Below are 22,057 nucleotides of genomic sequence, written 5' to 3'. Positions count from 1 at the left end.
ATCCTGTGAACCGTATGGTGTTTAACTTTTTTAGTACAATCTGGTTCGCAGGTAATAGATGGAAATTCATTAAGTAATTTTGAAAACTTATTTTCGACAATAGGAGTTTTGAGTGAGAAAATATCAGAAAATCCAGAAGATCCAGCAACCTTAATTTTTGTAGTAGAATCCATTATTTCTTTATTTTTAATATTGACAATAATTCCGAATTTTTCTAAAAAGTTTGCTCCTAAAATTGGTGTATCAATATTCGCAATAATGAATGGAAATTCAATATCTCTTCTTAAACCTAAGTCAATTTTAAGTAGTTTTGTACCGAAAGTTTCAATTGAAGAACCGTTTGCTGCAGTCAAAGTAAGATCCGAATTTCTTTTATAAATTTTAAATTTAGAAAAGGGAATAACTGATACAACTGCACCGGTATCGATAAGAAAATTAAGTTTATTGAATTTATCAAATATGAATAGGCGACGAGTAGGTTTAATAATAGTTCCATTATCCGTCACCGTCATAATGGATCGTTTCAGTTTAAATTTTGTTCGTAATTTGAATTATGATTTTGATTAAAATTGCATGGGGGTATACATTTGAGAGCGTTATTCTTAAATTTTTTGTGATACCAACAAATAGTTGTTTGTGAATTAAAATTACGATTGTTTGAAAAATTTCTTCATCCTGAAAAATTTCGAGATTTAGATCTATTTCTATCTTTAGATCTTGAACGGATTTGTAATTGATTAATATCATTAGAAATTTTATTTAAATTTTGAAAAATAGCTGTGGTTAATTCAGTTAAATTAATTTAGTGAAGTGCCTGGAACTAGGGAATCGTCCCTAGAGAGATCACCAGCGCAAGGTGAGCTGCCACCACAGGGCGAGGAAAATACAAACAGCAGCGAGCTTACTGGTAAGTCGACCTCGTTATTTATTTGTATGTATTGTGACTAGAGTCAGGGCTGTAATTGGTTTTTGGAAGAAAGTTTTTTGTGTAAATATCGGTTTAAAATTTTTTATATTCTAATTAAAGTAATAGTTGAATCATTAATTTAGAAGTTTCATCCAAAGTCCCGTTTCTTTAGTTTTTGAATTTTTTTGAATACCTTTGTTCATCCCTTTTTTTGAAATAATTTGGAATTATTAATTTATTAGTTTTTATCAAAGTTCGTTTAACTTTAAATCCACAGAATTATAAAATATTCGGGAATAGGTCGTAGATTCGCATCTAAGGATTTATGCGTATGTATGTATGTACATATATGTCTAGGTATGAAATTAGCCAAAGGGGTATTGGGCGAACCGAAGTAAGAAAAAAAATAAAAATAATAATTATCCAAACGCGTTCTTTGTTAAGTTATGACTTTAGAAAAAGAGAAAAAAATATTTTTGAGAATTAATTAAAAATTCACGACAAAAAAATATTGTTAAATGAAATATCTAAAAATACTTAAAATGTATCTTCGTACTTTTAAGATCACGAAGGCAGCCGAGGGCCGCGACATATCTTGGAATTACGCAAACATATTTGGCGGAAAAAGAAGGAAACACGAAAAACAACACCAACAGCACAGTCATACATCAACTAAAGACGAAAGGATTAATTATGCTTGGCCAACAACACTAACCACAAGGGATATATTGGCCTAAAGCGTCCACACGGCTTCGGGCCAGAATCGACCGACACCAACACACACTAACACGCACACATTGTTATGATTTTCGTTTCTATATAAAAGTCCGCGTCCGTGGAGTTACCCATTTTTTTTATTTGCTCACTATAAACCGTGAAAGGTAGTGAGATCACATACTAACACTAGTAATGAATTTAAAATGACAAAAACATTTTCATAAGAAAGGATTAAAATACGAAGAGTTGTAATGGTTGAGGAGAATTATTAGAAAATCTTCTGCCTGCTTCTGATTTGGATGCTGCTGGAGTTAAGTGGTTCTCGTGATAAAGATAAAAAAAGTTTAATTATTCTGCATGAAAATATTTGTTACACGTGGAGGAGACGAGGTCCACAAGTACCAGTAGTGTAAATCTTCGAGAAGATCTATTTTTTGGTCTTCCCAACGAAAATTCTTTCCGGCTATCAGAAGGAAGTCAGAAACATCCATAATGTTCCCGATCCCCCGATTTCCCGAAAAAGTGACTAAATATTTAAACGTAATACTTAAATTTAAAGGCTGCTTTTGAACGAAGAAATTGGAAAAAAAATATTAGAAAACGAAATTATTAATAAATTGAGGTTCAGTTAACGAAGCTAAAATTTTTTGCGAATATAAGAGTTATACGGAAAAACAAGAAATAAAAAAATGATTTTGCGAATACAAGGTTTATACAAAAAAAAAGAGGTTTATTGAATAATTAAATTTATATGTGAAGAAAATGATACACATACAAAAATAATTATATTTTGTAGAAGTGTAAATTTTGAAGTTCTTTTACCAAATACAGACGTACATAGCGTTTCCTAAATGTACACAGCGTAATACGTGCATCTTATCGCCTGACCAGCCGAGGGATCTCACGTCAAAAATAATGTAAGTGAAAAATTTCATATTTTCATTTTTCTACGCCAAAACTAGGTAGTATAGTGTGTATATGCTGAATAGAATTTGCACATTTAACTTACACGATATATATAAAAATCAGGTTGAATTCTTTATAAGAAAATAGAAATATTTGAGAATTTTCATTTAAATTGAATTACAATTAGAATAAATAAAAATTAAGAAAATGTACACATTGAGCGGTAATACTTAATTATATAATTTTCATAATTATATAATTTTCATGTCACATAATTATATCATTTCAAAGAATTAAATTCCTCAAAGAAATTATAACGTAAAATTTGATACTTATTGTGTGATAAAAGCCCCAGTGTAACCATGTGTATTGGCAATTACGGTAACTCGCCACACACTTATGTATCATAAAAAAGTTCACCGCAATAGAGCCATATATGTAATACTTCTATATCGGTACTACTGAACTGTGCAGCCTGTCAAACATTACAGTACAGATATACAACGAGAGAAGGAAACAAAACCTCAAGGCTGTCGTTTAATTTTTGTAAAAAAGGGCTTAGATATATGTATATTTCAACAAGCCGTCTTGCTTCTATCAATATTGTACATTAGGCTATTCGGCTCTTTTTATTGTTTTAAGAACTCCGCAAAATAGCATTACCGATTTGTGCTGAGTGTGCAGATATACGTATGTAAATGAGCCCTTAGCCGTTTTTTGAAACGAAAAAAAGCACGGACTAAAAAGAGTATGTTAGAAAAAAATTTACATATTTGATATTATTTCAACACCAATAGCAGCCAGCCCAGTACCTACTCATATTTTGTTTACTTCATCAAAAATTTACTTCATTAAAAAACTCAAAATAAGTAAAATTTTGAAAACGTTTATACATCGTTTGTTCAAGCTAATTCACTTTAAGTTTTTTTTAAAAACGTTTAACAAATGCTTGTTGGGATGTATGTATATGTATAAGTATATTTTAATACATTTATATTTGAATTTTTTTCATTTCAAAAATATGAATTCTTCCCCTCGTTTCTTTTTTTTTTACTATTTATGTAAATAATGTACTTTGTATGGCTGCAGCCCATGCTTAATCGACTAAACTGAGATTTTATAACAATGCAGAAGTTGGGTAAAGGGGATAGTGACCCGTTGAACCCCTTTAATACTTTTTTTACACACGCTAATACAATTCACTAACACTAACAAAGCCCGCGCATGCGCAGAACATACATTTGCACAGTTTCAGCAAATAATGATTGACAGAAAATTTGCACATTAGGAAGATAGGAAGGTATTGATATAGAAGTATTATATATATGAATAGAGCCTAATACTAGGTTCAAACACACACCAAATTGGCAATTTATATTATTTGGGCAATTTATTACGCAATTTGTCATATAATAAATTGTAATAATAAATTGCCAATTTAAAAAAAATTGCGTAATAAATTGTTTCAAACTGCAAATGCAACATTGTAAAGTGTGTTTCTTGAGTATATTTAAACGTCAGTTACGCATGGCTAAACTATATGGTTGGCTCATCTCATCACCTGATTTTATGTCTTTCATTTCATTGGAGTAGAGATTGTCAAAAGAAAATGGCAAACTCAAAATTAAACCAAAACATTGAACACATTTTCTTACAACACACAAAAATTTCAAAGTTTTATGTTTTCATTCCATTTCATTCGCCTAATAATGTGCGTGGTTATTTTGACAGTCTGAACAAAGGTATGTTCTTGCTGTATAGATGAGCCAACCAGCTATCAAATTACTATTGTGCAAGCTAAATCGAGTTGTATGAACAGCACTCAATTCAAATCGAAATTTCCTAAATTTATTTTCCTGTTTGAACATAGTATAAACATGCAACTTCTCATTGACAAAATTCAAGCGACATATTTATATACATATATAAGAATTAGCACCACTCATTGATAAAGGTCAAGAGCCATAATTATATACGTATAAAAAAATGTGCAAGCGCATCCCAACGAACCATTCTGGTCATTACGCAAACACATTGTTATAAAATCCACGATAAGATATTAAATGTTAATTTTAATTTGATTTAAATAAAGTTATATTTAATGGCATTGTGAATTTCATCAAGGTTTATTATTATGAATTGCTAACCTAGTAAAGTAGGGTCTGAGTAATCGAACCTAGCATTAGGGTGTTTTCAATATATAGTTTTTTTTGGTGTCGGAAACACAAGGTAGGGAGGGCATACGCGGAGTTTACCATCTTGTCCGGAGGAAAATCATACGTTCGTGAGTATTCATAGTATCTGATTTCATACATTAGAGATGCAATAGTGGTTTTGAATTTATTTAAAATGCCTACTAAAAGCACGTAGATTTTTATTGTCGGCGATTTTAATCCAAGTGATGTGACAAAGATTTCATCTCATTCCGACGAGCTAGATCCGAACCAGTACGTGCTGCAGTCGCCTCTCACTTTGGATAGCATACCATCATTTTTAACGCAACAATATAACAGCCAGAAAACTTCACACAAAGCTACATTCAAGCCCAAACATACAACCGAAACCACGCAACACCATACATTTTTTCACAACACCAACAAGAGGTAACATAAAACACTTTTATACTCACAACACAACAAATTTTGGCAACGGGTTTCATCAGCCGCATAAGCAACATTTTTTTGCCACGCAATATCGATCGTCGCCAACTTGTTGCTAATCATTTAGTGGCGCAACCACCCACGCAGCTAGCAACATAGTTAGAGCACGGCATCATCGGCCACACTCATCAACATTTATTTACTACATAGAAACCCACCACACCACTAATACCATCACCGAAAGAATCTGAGAGCGAGAGAAGTTAAGTGTGACTCACTGGGAGCGCGCTCGCCAACTTGACTATTTTTTTTACTCACCACTACTTAAATTTATTTTTATTATATTAGGCCGAACCACCATTATTATACTCAGTTGAGCAGAGCTCACAGAGTATATTAAGTTTGATTGGATAACGGTTGGTTGTACAGGTATAAAAGAATCGAGATAGATATAGACTTCCATATATCAAAATCATCAGGATCGAAAAAAAATTTGATTGAGCCATGTCTGTTCGTCCGTCCGTTAACAAGATAACTTGAGCAAATTTTGAGGTATCTTGATGAAATTTGGCATGTATTTGGCAGTCGTTGAAGCTGTAATTTGGCAGTCGTTGAAGTTATCATGATGAAATTTGGCAGGAACGTTACTCCTATTACCACGCCCACTTTTATATAAAAGATTTTTAAAAGGGTCGTGGACGAATAAAATAAGCTATATCTTTGCAAAAAAGAGCTTTATATCAATGGTATTTCATTTCCCAAGTGTACTTATAACAGTAAATAGGAAAAACTTCAAATTTAAAAAAATGGGCGTGGCACCGCCCCTTTTATGACTAAGCAATTTTCTGTGTTTCGGGAGCCATAACTTGAAGAAAATATAACGGATCGTAATAAAATTTGGTACACAAATTTTCCCTAAAGCAGGAAATATTTCTAGAAAAAATGGACAAGATCGGTTAAAGATCACGCCCACTTTTATATAAAAGATTTTTAAAAGGGTCGTAGACGAAAATAATAAGCTATATCTTAGCGAAAAGAGCTTTGTGTCAATAGAATATTTACACTAAAATTTTGGAAAATGGGTGTGGCACCGCCCCTTTTATGGCTAAGCAATTTTCTATGTTTTGGGAGCCATAACTCGAAGAAAAATTAACGGATCGTCATAAAATTTGGTACACAAATTTTCCCTATAGCAGCGAAAAAGAGCTTTGTATCAATAGAATTTTACTTTCTAAATTGAATTATAACATTAAATTGGAAAACACTAAAATTTTTGAAAATGGGTGTGGCACCGTCCCTTTTATGACTAACCAATTTTCTATGTTTCGGGAGCCATAACTCGAAGAAAAATTAACATATCATAACGAAATTGTGTACACATATTTTCCTTTTAGTAGAAAATATTTCTAGTAAAAATGGACGGGATTGGTTAAAGACCACGGCAGCTTAGATATAAAACAAGTTTAAAAGGGTCGTAGACTAGAATAATAAGCTGTAACTTAGCAAAAAATAGTTTTGAATCAATGATATTTCACTTATCAAGTTTTATTATAAGAGCATATGGGGAGACATCTTTTTTAAACGGGCGGTGCTACGTGTTATGTAGAAAAGTAATTTATCTGAAATGAAATGTACAATTGAAGCTCACGTTGAGTATATAATGTTCGGTTATACCCGAACTTAGACACCTTTACTTGTTTTTTTTAAATTAGGATTAGGTGAATTCGGAAAGATAATTTAAGACCAAATGTTAAAATTTAAAATGTATTGAGAAAAAAAAGAAATAATTAAAAATTAAAATTCAAAATGTCAGGAATATTTTTTTTAATTAGAATCAAAAGTTTAAAAAAGTATAATGTAAAATATTTCTAAAATTCAAATATTTTGTAGTTAAGAAAATTAGAAATATTATAAAACCATTTTTATATAGACATTTTTGTATTTTGAGTAAATTGGAATGTTTAAAGCCTTTTTGGAAAAAGATAGGAATGAATAGGGAACCCACAATAGAGGATGTGAAAAATCCTACAACTAGAGCAGAAGAAATAGCTAGGATGATCAGGATGGCTTTCCCCGATAGGGATCAACAATTAAAATTATAATAGCCCTAAGAAAATTTTATTTGTGTGTAAATAAAAATGAAAAAAAATCGCATAGGAATAAATTTTTAAATATTTTGTAAAGAAAATTAACTATACTAACCTAGTAAATTATAATATTTTTGAAATGCTAAAAATTTTTTTTTAAACTAAATAAAAATAAGATCGCGGGTTCGAATCGAGCTCAAGGCCTATCAGTAATTATTTTATCATTATTATTGTTATGATCAAATTTTTCTTAATTGAAAAAATTATTAAATTAGAATAGAAGACAGACAAATGTTTGTTTTTTTTTTTAGACAACTGCCAAAGCTCGTTGTATAGATCCATTTCGGGAACTGCTAAATTCCTTCATCGGCAACGTTTAGGCGCCGCTGCTATAACCATTCAGCCATCACAGCGGTTTTTTTGTTGTCGTCATTAATCTTACTTCTATTCTGGTTCTTGCCAATTGATATTCACAACACTGCGACATCTGTTGCAGAATGAATGTGAAAATTTGACTTGTTTGATGGCAATGCTGCCATAGTGTCATATTTTATTGACACTTTTTCCCCGTGCTCTGGGATGTATTAACAATTTTTGTTGTTATATCGGCCTACTGATTTATAAGATCGCGGGTTCGAATCGAGCTCAAGGCCTAACAATAATTATTTTATCATTATTATTGTTATGATCAATTTTTTCTTAATTGAAAAAATTATTTAATTAGTGTTTGAGCGACTGTCGTAGTCGCCAACAGCCAACCCTTCTATTTAATAGAAATTAGGCTTAAGAAAACCTAAACATGAATTTAAATGAATTTAGCTGAATTTTATATTGAAGTTTTTTACATATGTACCTTTTACGTATAAGTATGCATCGTGAATTATTTGCATGTACAAATACGTATATTCTATATTACGTACATATTCCTTATTAACTTTAAGTATTTGAGACGTTTGTATTGTACGCTAACACGCCAGCGTATTTCACCTCTCTGGCAACCCCAACAATGGGTTGACAGATGTGACTATCTACACATACATATATTTATCATTGCTTTGACATTTCTTTTTATATTTTATTATTCGAATTCTTTGACCATCTCGTGTGTGACACAAAATTTGTAATCTCTTTAAAAGATATAATATATTAAAAGAAACAGTTTTACCTTTTAAATATATAAAGTGTCTTTCCTCTGAAAACCATTCGCCTTAGTGAAATCGCTATAGAAGCTTGCATAAAGTTCTGTGCATTCGACGGCGACGGGTTTTATACGTGCAATTTTCGTTCTAGTGTATCGGTAACTTCCCGGGTGTAAAGCCCCTTTCGTATCCCGAGCCAGAGAAATCTTCTCCGCCGTTAGTGTGCCGCAATTGTTGTCCAATTTAGTGACGCACTCAACCCCCGCCAATTCGCAGAGGTTACCGCCGCTATCTCACCATATTTGGCCGGCATCACCATCCTCATCACCTCACCACCAGGTCCACGCCATCACCGCAGCAGCCGTGTCCGCATCCACCATAGCTACATCCCGCCAGAAACAACAGGTAAAGTTTATACTACCACCCCCTTGAACAATTAGAATAGAAGAAAGAAAATTTTTTTTTTTAGACAACTGCCAAAGCTCGTTGTATAGATCCATTTCGGGAACTGCTAAATTCCTTCATCGGCAACGTTTAGGTGCCGCTGCTATAACCATTCAGCCATCACAGCGGTTTTTTTGTTGTCGTCATTAATCCTACTTCTATTCTGGTTCTTGCCAATTGATATTCACAACACTCCGACATCTGTTGCAGAATGAATGTGAAAATTGGACTTGTTTGATGGCAATGCTGCCATAGTGTCATATTTTATTGACACTTTTTCCCCGTGCTCTGGGATGTATTAACAATTTTTGTTGTTATATCGGCCTACTGATTTATAAGATCGCGGGTTCGAATCGAGCTCAAGGCCTAACAATAATTATTTTATCATTATTATTGTTATGATCAATTTTTTCTTAATTGAAAAAATTATTAAATTAGAATAGAATAAAGAAAAAAAATTTTTTTTAGACAACTGCCAAAGCTCGTTGTATAGATCCATTTCGGGAACTGCTAAATTCCTTCATCGGCAACGTTTAGGCGCTGCTGCTATAACCATTCAGCCATCACAGCGCGATTCGAACCCGCGATCTTATAAATCAGTAGGCCGATATAACAACAAAAATTTCTAAATAAAAATATTTTTAAGAAATTTAAAAATTTTAAAATAAAAATGTGTATACTACAAAAGTCATAAATAAAATGGAGTATTTAGGATAAAGAAAAAAAAACAAAGAAATTTTATTGGAATTTACCCCTTATTCACTGAAACAGGAAAATAATCACAGAAGGTTCAAAATGTCTTGGTGGACAAAAATAGCCCATGGCATAATGATAGCCATACCCTGGCTACGAAGTAGGTAAAGGAAACTCTGAAACTTCAGAGAACAGGATAATCAAGTATGAACCACCAATAGAATCAGATTACAAAAACGTCCCAAACGTCCCAGATTTTGGTTAGCAGTAATAATTTGTGTATTCATGCTACTGATCATCACAATAGCCATGATGCTCAAAAACTAAATGATGCTTAAGTACAGACAACTAAACATCCAAGATCGTATCTAAGAAATTTCACTTTTAGCACTCTATTATAAAATAAACTCTATTATTTAAAGCTTTTTATTTAAATTTAAAACTCAGTTTGATGTTGAGGAAGAGCAACAAACTTTTGAAAATAAACCCTTAAACATTTACCCTCACAATGTCTCAGACGACAGTAAAAACAACTTCATTAATACTGCCTAAGCTCAATAGCAAATCAAAAATTTGCATAATTCCTTTGAATGCTCCTGACAAAGATGGTCATGAAGCAATAGGAATTTCTAGGACAGTGGAAATATGCAAAAAACTAAGAACAAAAAACAAACCAGTCCATAATAAACAACAAAAATGAAGAAAAGTCACAAGAGTACATATATATATATATATATATATATATAAAGCGCTACAAAAATTGTAGCGTAGAAAAATTTTCAAGCAACCAGATTGTTGAGGAAGTTATTGACTTAGGACAATATTCGACCATGCATACAAGAAATGCCGACAATCCAGGACTTGAAATTTTTAAGGAAAAACACAGTTGTCCTGAGGAACAAATTGGTGAAAAATAATTGAATATATACTCTAGTAGGCAAATTTAAAATAATAAAAGTAGGTACCCACGTTCTCTAAGATCAAATAATTGCACAAACCCAAGAGGTTGTGCATATGACAAATCCCGGTTAAAAATTAAATAATTCTTCATTAATATGACGACGATTCTGTCTTGGTGGCCGCCGCAGAAATCGCATGACACACATAAGATCAAAAAGATATTGCTGGAAAATAGGAAAAATATGAAAAGAGAATATTCAAGGATAGAAAAATTTTTGCCTCCACTGTACCTTCCTTCTACTCATTAGCTGAGCTACTACTTCTAATACATAACTACCTTGCCCTTCCATTAATTACACCCCCTAAATTTTTCGTATCATTAATGGCAGATTTCTTACTTAGTAGAACTCAATAAACAATGAAAAGCGTTGTTTAATAAAAATAGTCAAATATTTCATGTTTATACACTTAGTTACAGATTTAACTAAATAAAGTGAAAAAAGTCAAAAAAAAATTGTTTTTGTTTAATAGGAATAATATGCGGAATTAGTTTAAGAAAATAAAATAAATACAAACATTTATTGGCCCTGGTTCATTTAAGAAAACCTCGCTTTTTAGAGAGGTCATAATTTTAGGCGAAATATTTTTACCTTAACCCTCGGTAGAATAGGAAATGTAAAGTTAAATTATAAGAAAAATATTCTTTATCTTATCTTCTATATAAAGTAAAATAGTTTTACATAATTTACTAAATGAATGACAAAAACAATAAAGATAAGGGAAAAACAAGTAAGGAAGGCTAAGTTCGGGTGTAACCGAACATAACATACTCAGCTGAGAGCTTTGGAGACAAAATAAGGGAAAATCGCCATTTAGCAAAATGAACCTAGGGTAACCCTGGAATGTGTTTGTATAACATGTGTGTAAAATGAAAGGTTTTAATGATTATTTAAAACGTAGTGGGCCTTAGTTCTATAGGTGGACGCCTTTTCGAGATATCGCAATAAGGGTGGACCATGGGTGACTCTAGAATGTGTTTATACGATATGGGTATCAAATTAAAAGTATTAATGAGGGTTTTAAAAGGGAGTAGCCCTTAGTTGTATATGTGAAGGCGTTTTCGAGATATCGACCAAAATGTGGACCAGGGTGACCCAGAACATCTTCTGTCGGGTACCGCTAATTTATTTATATATGTCATACCACGAACAGTATTCCTGCCAAGATTCCAACGGCTTTTGATTTCGCCCTGCAGAACTTTTTCATTTTCTTCTACTTAATATGGTAGGTGTCACACCCATTTTACAAAGTTTTTTCTAAAGTTATATTTTGCGTCAATAAACCGATCCATTTACCATGTTTCATCTCTTTTTTCATATTTGGTACAGAATTACGGCATTTTTTTAATTTTTAGTAATTTTCGATATCGGAAAAGTGGGCGTGGTCATAGTCGGATTTCGGCCATATTTTATACCAAGATAAACTGACTTCAGATAAGTACGTGAACTAAGGTTAGTTAAGATATATCGTTTTTTGCGCAAGTTATCGTGTTAAGGGCTGAGCGGAAGGGCAGACGGTCGACTGTGTATAAAAACTGGGGGTGGCTTCAACCGATTTCGCCCATTTTTACAGAAAACAGTTATCGTCATAGAGTCTATGTCCCTACCAAATTTCACAAGGATTGGTGAACTTTTGTTCGACTTATGGCATTAAAAGTATTCTAGACGAATTAAATGAAAAAGGGCGGAGTTACGCCCATTTTGAAATTTTCTTTTATCTTTGTATTTTGTTGCACCATATCATTACTGGAGTCGAATGTTGACATAATTTACTTTTATACTGTAAAGATATTAAAGTTTTTGTTAAAATTTGACTTTAAAAAAATTTTTTTTTAAAAGTGGGCGTGTTCGTCAATCGATTTCACTAATTTTAATTTTAATTTAATTTATTTACAGCTTATACTAAGCCTAGCTTATGCCTATATATAGTAATTAATATATAATCTAATTAAATTAATTTATCTGCATCTATTGACTACAAAAATGGAGTGAGAGATGGGTAGCAGACGAATGACACCAATGCAAGGATTTTGCCAGTTGTATCTGACGCTTTTAACGTATTTAAAGTGCGAAGGCAACATCTGAACGGCGATGCACTTACTAGGATGAGTGATGCGTTACAGTATGAGCTTCGGCTACTTTTTCATACGTGGGAAAGCTTCCTAGTGCCAGCGTAGAATAAGCGGGATGTATGCATTGCTATTGATGATTCGAAAGTTTGCCCATCTTGCACTAGAATGGTAGTGTTCTACAGTAATTGTACAATTTGTGTTTAAATTCCCTTATGTTACTAGAATTAATTATGTAGAATTTTAATCCTTTATAGTACAAATTACAATTGTCTGCTTCTGTTCTATAAGCAGGGAGACTAAAATCATTTCTTCTTCTTGTAGTTATGGAATGAACATTTCTTACATATTTTATGTTACTTTTCAAATAATCAGGCAAGTTGCCTTCTATTATGTTTCTAATAAAATTCATCGTATGATAAAACAGTACCTGTTTAATGCTTAGCCAATTTGGATTGGCGAGCATATCTCTGATAGGTGTGTCATAGCGTTTCCTAAGAATAAATCGCATAGCTCGGTTTTGTTGCTTTTGTAATTTGTAAATTTGGTTATCTCTCATAATGAAGAATAATGTTGGACAATATATGAAGGGAGGTTCGATTATCGATCTGTAAACCATTACCTTGTACCGTCTACTTAAGTACTTGCAGGTTCTTTGCATGAAATATATCTTTTTGGCTATTTTCCCAACCGTGTAATCGATGTGCTCACTAAAGTTGAGTTTATCATCGATTTTGATTCCTAAGTACTTGATAGTACTGACTTTGTCAATAGCTTCGTTGTTTATATTTAGAAGTGGTAACTCATTGTTTTGAAAATTCCTTCTTGAAATAACCATAAATTTTGTTTTGCTTATATTGAGTCTCAATCTATTCGAGCATAACCAATCATATACTATATTTAAGTCTTCTTGTAATTTTATATATATATCGTCAGCAAAAAGTTTAATATCACAGTACTTTAGAGAATTGGTTATATCATTAATATAGATATTAAACAATATAGATGCCAGGACACACCCTTGCGTAAGTCCAACAGGCACCTCTCTTTTTTCAGACAGGGATGATCCAATTTCAGTTCTTTGACTTCTCTTCATGATAAAGTCTTGGAACCATTTTAGCTCCGTTTCAGTAACACCTATGCTATAAAGTTTTTTTTAGCAATAAATTTTGATCAATAGTCTCAAAAGCACGTTTTAAGTCTAGGAATACAGCTATTATATGTTTATTTCTGCTCAGATCTTCTTTCCAGTTAGCTAAAACAAGGTTCAAGGCACTTTCACAAGAATGTTTTTTCCGAAAGCCTGATTGCTGCGGTATAATAACTTTATTATCATCTAGGTGCTTCACTAGCTGGTTTTAAACTACGGTTTCCAGTATCCTTTCCTCACACGCTAACGTGTTAATAGGTCTTATCTCATCAGCTATTATAGTATTCTTGACTTTCTCTATTGGTACCACAATTGAAGTTTTCCATAAGTTAGGAACTACCCCTTTGTCTAGACTTTCATTTACAATTTGAGTATAAAAGTATCCCGTGTATGTTATAGAGTCCCTTATGACTCCTTCAGTTATAAGTTTTTTCCCTCCTATTTTATTTTTGAATTTACTTACTATTTCTAGTATATCGCTTGCAGATACCTTATGAAATTTGAAAGTAAGAGTGCTACTTTCAACAGCCGAAAATGCTACGTTATTGTTATTAACTGCAATATTCGAGCTGATTTCGACTATGCTGTCAATGAAATATTAATTGAGGGACTGGGCTATTTTATTCTCCTGAGTATATAGTTGGTCGTTTATCAATATTTTATTGATTCCATTATTTTCTTTGGACATACATGTAAACAGTGGTCACTAGCTAACAACAGTCGCCAACCACAGTAGCCAACAACAACCACTCAATGCTGCTCCGTTTGGTTTACAACAATAAGTAGTACATATGACTTCCAGTCGCCTTTACTCTCTCAGTTGATCCGTTGTACCTACAAGCAGTTGATACAGTCGTTTTTTTTGAAGTTGCAGTGGACCTAACAAAGCAGTCTTAAAGTCAAGTTGCGCGCCGTCGGTTGTCAAGAAATCCGTTGTTAACATCAGTCAAGCCGTGTGAAACAAAGCTGAATCAAATATCTATTTCAATTAATATGCTAAATTAATGTGTTAAAATTAAATCAGTATTATAACTAAAACCATTTTATTGTGAATTGAACAATTGAATTACATTAAATTATATTAATAGTGATTATTAAATCACAAAACTATACTTTCCCTTTATTTTTTACATTGGGGGCTCAACCGAAGCCAAAAGCTATTAAAAATCAAATTGTAAAATTCCGATAAAGCGCATAAGTTGTTTTAATTGATATATCAGCTACATATATCAGTCGTCAACAAATTTTACCAAATATAAACTGTACCACAGTATACGAAAAAAAGTAGTAACTGCATAAAATTCGTGAAGGTTAAGAAAAGGTGACTGTCATTGCAGTCGGCATAGGAAAAAATCCGTTAGTTGTCGCGTTGTCTTTATCAAAGTATTTGCCAATAATACGAAGCCAAAATGCATAGAAATATACACCCTTACGTTACACGTCACCAAGAGTCTCAAGGTGCAAGGGCATGGGCAGCAGAGCTGCAGTAACTAACAATAAATGTACTAGAGAGTGCTAACAAAACGACACAGCAAAATAGTATCAAAGAAAATGAAAGGGGGAAATGGTTGAGAACAACAATGAAGAAATTGGCGGCCAAGCAGCATGTCTGAGCGAAGGCGCTGGAGCATTGGATATTTCCAACGGTCTAGATGAGAAAGACGAAAGCATAAAAGATTTGGTAAATTTGCTCACATTAAAGATGCTACGAGAAGACGATAACAACAAAAAGGTTAAAATCTCAGCGGACAGCTTGGCTAAAATAGTGCCAGCGTACGACGTCAGAAGTATTCCAGTGTTACAGTGGCTCCAAAACTTCGAGAGTAACGCAGAGGCTTGTGGGTTAGATGAGAAGCAAAAATATGTTCAAGCGCGCGGAAAAATGATAAAAACGGCTCAATTATTTTTAGAGTCGGTTTGCGTCAATAAGTACGTTAGCTTGCGTGAAAAATTAATTGACGAATTTCATAAAGACTATACAAGTGCGGAATTGAATAAAGAACTAAGAGAAATGAAAAAACATAGTGATGAAAATTTCCATGAGTATGTTCTGCGTGTTAAAAAGTTGGCATCACTTGGGTCAGTTGATGATGCATCGGTAATCCGCTATGCTGTTGATGGGTTACTCGTTAAACCCGAAATAAAATTTGTATTATATAATTGCAAAACTGTGAAAGAATTAATTTAACGTCATGAAACATTTGACTATGCTTTTAAAAGTGATCAGCCGGTTGTGAGAAATAATAAAAATAATAATAATACGTCGAAAAAAGATCACTGCTTCAACTGTGGCTCTACAGAGCACAAAAGACCAGCGTGTAAGGAGCCTATGAAGTGTTTTAATTGTAACAAAAGTGGCCACCACGCGAAAGTTTGCCCTGCTAAAAATCAAAATAAAGATGTTAATGTTATATCTGTTTGTAACCGTTTTAAATCTATTACCATAAACGGTACCGAGGCGAAGTCCTTAGTCGACACGGGGTCCGACGTATCAATTATAAGAAAAAGTTTTTATGAAAAATTCTTGTCAAACATTTTGTTAAAAGAATCCGACAAATTACTTTATGGACTTGGTAATGTATCAAACAAAGTTGAAGGCAGTTGCTGCTGTAATGTTGTTGTTGATAATTTGAGCTGTGAGCAAACCTTTTCGGTAGTGTGTGACAAGAATATAAAATTTGACATTTTACTTGGTTTTGACTTCCTAAACAGATTCAAGGTTGTCTTTGATAAAAGTGGTTATAATTTCAGTAAGCTTACTGATGAAACCTTTCAAAACGAATTGAAAGTGTATAATGTAAGTGAATATCAGCACGATCTCGTAGTACCAGTTTGTTTTAAAGACGCAATCGTGGAAATTATTAAACTTTATAAACCAATAAAAGGTGATCGCGAATGCCCTATTGCGATGGACGTTATCGGTGATAATATTAGACCCTTTCGCCAATCGCCAAGTCGGCTTCTATTTGAGGAGCAAGAGGCGGTGAGGAAACAAGTTGATCAGTGGCTAGAACAAAGTATTTTTAGGCACTCTACCCCTGAATTTGCAAGTAGAGTGGTAGTTGTGAAAAAACAGGATGGTTCATATCGTGTTTGTATCGATTTTAGGAAACTAAACTCGATGGTGCTTAAAGACTCTTTTCCACTACCAATAATAGACGATGTTTTAGAGAAACTACAAAAAGCTAAATATTTTTGTGTAATAGACCTGGAAAATTAGTTTTTCCATGTCCCAATTAAAGAATCAGCCAAAAAATATACCGGGTTTGTTACTAAAGAAGGCGTATTTGAATTTAATTATGCACCTTTTGGTTTTTGTAATTAGCCAGCCGTTTTTATACGGTACATAAATTACATTTTTCAAGATATGGTGAATGAAGGTGTTATACAGCTATATATGGACAATATAATTATCTTCGGGGTTACGGCAGACGAATGTACGAAAAAGCTGCAAAAAGTGATAATTAAAGCTTCTGAATACGGCCTTAAAATAAAGTGGCAAAAATGTGCGTTTATGCAAACAAAAATTAATTTTCTGGGCCACGTAATCGAAAGTGGGACAGTGCGACCTGGCAGTGAGAAAACGACGGCGATACAGCAGTTTCCAACGCCCAAGAACGTCAAAGACATACAATCATTTCTGGGCTTGACCGGCTTTTTTAGAAAGTTTGTGGAAGATTATTCCATAATAGCACGTCCACTTACCGATTTGCTGAAAAAAGACAGTACTTTCAAATTAGGCCAAGTCGAGCTTGCGGCGATTAATGAACTCAAAAAGAAGCTAGCAGAAGAACCAGTGCTCAAGTTGTACGATAGAAACGCGAGAACAGAGTTACATACTGATGCTTCCAAAGAGGGTTTTGGTGCAGCCTTGATGCAAGTTTTCGAGGGTGAACTGCATCCCGTATACTTCTGGAGCAAAAAAACAACACCGCAAGAGTCTAGGCTACACAGCTATGTATTAGAAGTAAAAGCAGCTCATCTCGCAATGCAAAAGTTTCGGCACTACTTACTTGGAGTAGACTTCACACTAATCACAGATTGCTCCGCTTTTAAAAGCACCACGTCGAAAACCAATATTCCGAGAGAAGTTGCGCAATGGATTATGAATTTCCAAGACTTCAGATTTAAAGTTGAACACCGTATAGCGCCAAGAATGAGGCATGTCCACAGCCTTAGTCGTAACCCAGTTGTAGATATATTTGTTGTTACGTCAGCTGTTACCACACGTATAAGAAAAGCCCAAAAAGAAGATGAGTACTTGATAGCAGTGCGCGAAATACTAAAAACTAAGCAATACCAAAATTAAATAGTAAAAGGCGATTTATTATTCAAATCAGTAGATGGACACGAATTATTAGTGGTGTCCAGATCGTTAGAAGCTGACATAATTCGTGATGCACATAACGTTGGTCATTTCGCCGAACTAAAAAAAGTACACGCTATACAACAAAACTATTTTATACCACATTTGCAAAATAAAGTAAGACGTTGCATAGACAATTGTGTAAAGTGCATAGTACACAATAAAAAGCTGGGTAAAAAAGAATGCTTATTGAACTGCATTGAAAAGGGAGATCAAATGCTCGAAACCCTGCACATAGACCACCTCGGGCCAATTGACGCCACGGCAAAGCAATACAAATACATCCTAGTTCTTGTGGATGCATTTTGCAAATTTACGTGGCTTTTTCCAACAAAGACGACGAATGCTGAAGAGGTAATACGTAGGATGAATGAATGGACAATCGTATTTGGCAATCCAACACGAATAATCAGCGATAAGGGTTCGGGTTTTACCTCCAATAACTTCAACGATTTCTGTAAGAAAAATGGAATCACTCATGTTACTATCACTACAGGTGTCGCTCGTGGCAATGGCCATGTTGAGCGCGTCAACCGATCCGTTCTGCAGGTGTTGTCAAAACTATCCACTGACGAGCCTGCGAAATGGTACAAATACGTCGGGCTAGTACAAAAAGCCATTAATTCTCATGTGCACACATCAACAAAACGTTCACCATTCGAGATCATGTTTGGAGTGAAGATGAGGGGTGATATTAGTAACAGGGTGCTGGATATATTACGCAATGAGCTGATCGATAGGTTTGAAGATGAACGGCAAAATTTACGCCGTGACGTGAAGCAGCAAATTCTTAGGGCCCAAGCTCAATATAAGAAAAACTACGATAAGCAACGAAAAAATGCACCTATATACAAAGTAAACGACGTTGTATCAATTAAACGTACCCAATTTGTAGCTGGCAAAAAATTGGCTAGCGAATTTCTTGGACCGTGCGTTGTCACAAAGGTCAAACGTAACGACCGGTATGATGTGAAAAAAGCTGAAAATTGCGAAGGTCCATTTGAGACATCAACATCCGCTGACAATATGAAATTGTGGCGCTATGTTTGTAACTCGGAAGAATTGATGTCATCTGGGTCAGATGACGAAGATCAGAATGGCCGAATGTAAACAGTGGTCACTAGCTAACAACAGTCGCCAACAACAGTAGCCAACAACAACCACTCAATGCTGCTCCGTTTAGTTTACAACAATAAGTAGTACATATGACTTCCAGTCGCCTTTACTCTCTCAGTTGATCCGTTGTACCTACAAGCAGTTGATACAGTCGGTTTTTTTTTTTTCAAGTTGCAGTGGACCTAAAAAAGCAGTCAAGCCGTGTGAAACAAAGCTGAATCAAATATCTATTTCAATTAATATGCTAAATTAATGTGTTAAAATTAAATCAATATTATAACTAAAATCATTTTATTGTGAACTGAACAATTGAATTACATTAAATTATATTAATAGTGATTATTAAATCACAAAACTATACTTTCCCTTTATTTTTTACATACATATGCTTTTCTTCAAATGCTTCCACATTGCCTTACTATCCCCAACATTATGTGTGATTTTTTGATCCATATACTTGGCCTTTTTAATCTTTATCAGACGTTTATACCTACCTTTGTAAGGTTGTATTCGTTCCATTCACCTGCTCTTTGAGCTATTTTGTATAGATTGAATAGTATATAGGAGTAACGTGCCTACCAAATTTCATCATGATATCTTCAACGACTGCCAAATTACAGCTTACAAAACTTTTTAATTACCTTCTTTTAAAAGTGGGCGGTGCCACGCCTATTGTTCAAAATTTTTCTAATTTTCTATTTTGCGTCATAAGGTCAACGCACCCACCAAGTTTCATCGCTTTATCCGTCTTTGGTAATGAATTATCGCACTTTTTCAGTTTTTCGAAATTTTCGGTATATATTTCGGTGGTTGTAGTCCGATTTCGTTCATTTTAAATAGCGATCTGAGGTGAGCCTACATACCAAATTCCATCAAGATAATAAAAATTTACTCAAGTTATCGTGTTTACAGACGGACGGAAAGACGGACGGATGGACGGACATGGCTAAATGAATTTCTTTTTTCACCCAGATCATTTTGATATATAGAAGTCTATATCTATCTCGATTAGTTTATGCCGTTACGGATTACCGTTATGCGCAAAAAGTTAATATACTCTGTGAGCTCTGCTCATCTGGGTATAACAATCCATAAGAATAGGCTTAAAACAATATAAAACATCTGCTAGTAACCCGAACAATCAAAAACAAAAAAAAAACAAAAAGTCTCAACTTAAGCATTCCACGTTACTTACAATTATCAATAAACAAACAAAAAAAAACAAAACTTAAGGAAAGAAATGTTAACCCAATATGAAAAAAACGAGAGTCAGCATAATATGTACTGTATGTAAAGCAAAGAACACATAAGCAAACAATTCATTACTTATAGCATCAAGTTACCACTATGACATAAATTACAACTGAATGCAAAAGATTGAAATTTGGTAACACCAAGCAAGTTGACTGGGTCATTTAATGTAAAATGAAACAACATTTAATGTAAAATGAAACAACACGGCACAATTATATCAGTGACATTAGAGTGACGGTCTATAATTAAGCGCGAAATTATATACGTTCACTTTTGAAAGGCCGGTTGTGTAGTGTTGCGTGGAGTTCACCTCACTTCGAATGCGTTTAACGTTACAAATATACATACGCACCAACGTTCATATTTAACTGACCCAGATAACCACTATGAGTTCATTCGCATTTGCCAAACCGCCCAATATATCGATTCGTCATACCAACCAGCTTATTTGCGGATCATATTGGCAATATGTAGGTCACTACAATAAAATGCTGACAAACAATTATTTATTATGAAATCATGTACTTTTTAGTACGTAAGCATTAATGTAATTATGTATGTGTAGGTTAAGGACTTTTGTATAAATAGAAATGGATTTCTTTAATAAACAACATTCACTTTTTAACGCTACACTTCGGCGTTCCTCATTTTTTATTTAAAATATTATACCTACTACTAATGTAATTATACACCTTCGACTTGACCTTCTAATTTGATTATACATTTCCGACTTGACATATTAATCCATTTATACACTTGCAACTTGACTAATTTTTTCTTCAGTCTGTGATATTTTCCTCTTATTTTTTCCTACAAATTGGCTGGATGGGACCTACTTGTTTTATGCCGACTCCGAACGGCATCTGCAAGGCAAATGAGATTTCACTGAGAGCTTTTCATAGCAGAAATACACTCGGAGTGCTTGCCAAACACTTCCGAGAGGCGACCCCGCTTAGAAAAATTTTTTTCTAATTGAAAAGACTTGTTTCTAAAATGTTTGAGCTTTCCCCGGGGCGTGAACCCAGGATTTTCGGTGTGGTAGGCGAAGTACGCTACCATCACACCACGGCGTACGCCGTCTGTGATATAGTTTTAGAGTAACCTGTGATATAGGATTAAGAGGCTCATCTGTGATACCCTATAATAATTTTTGCTTAAAACCCAGTGATATTAGATTTCGATTTTTTTAGATAATGTATTATTTTTTTTGTGTCCTAGTAAAGTCGTGTTAGTGTAGTACATGTTGCAGGAAAAAAAAGATTAGGCAAGAAGCGAACTAGAAGCCCGGCATTATATCCTGGGTCGAGGCCACACGTGGGCACTGGACTTATAAAACAACTCAAGGCTGCAGTATGAATTTTTTACGAGCCTGTGACGACAGCCTTTGATGATTTCTCTGACGACACGCAAGCGGGTATATGAACAGATGTGTAAGCGACCGCTAACCAAATCCCCTTCTCCACTTTTACGATATTAACAAAGCGGATGTTTGATTGTGCGCGCCGGTTGAACTGTTGCTTGCACATATGTGCCACGAATGGGTCAATCTCGGATTGGTTTGACCAAGGCAGGCAGGCTGTTTGTGCCTTACGGGGACATAAATGCCGCAAGGCCTAATGGGGTATAAAAGGGGATTCCGCTGATCGGCAG

Source organism: Eurosta solidaginis, chromosome X (genome assembly GCF_040869045.1).
Source record: "Eurosta solidaginis isolate ZX-2024a chromosome X, ASM4086904v1, whole genome shotgun sequence".
Taxonomy (NCBI): Eukaryota; Metazoa; Arthropoda; class Insecta; order Diptera; family Tephritidae; genus Eurosta; species Eurosta solidaginis.
Note: the sequence above shows the minus strand (reverse complement) of the source record.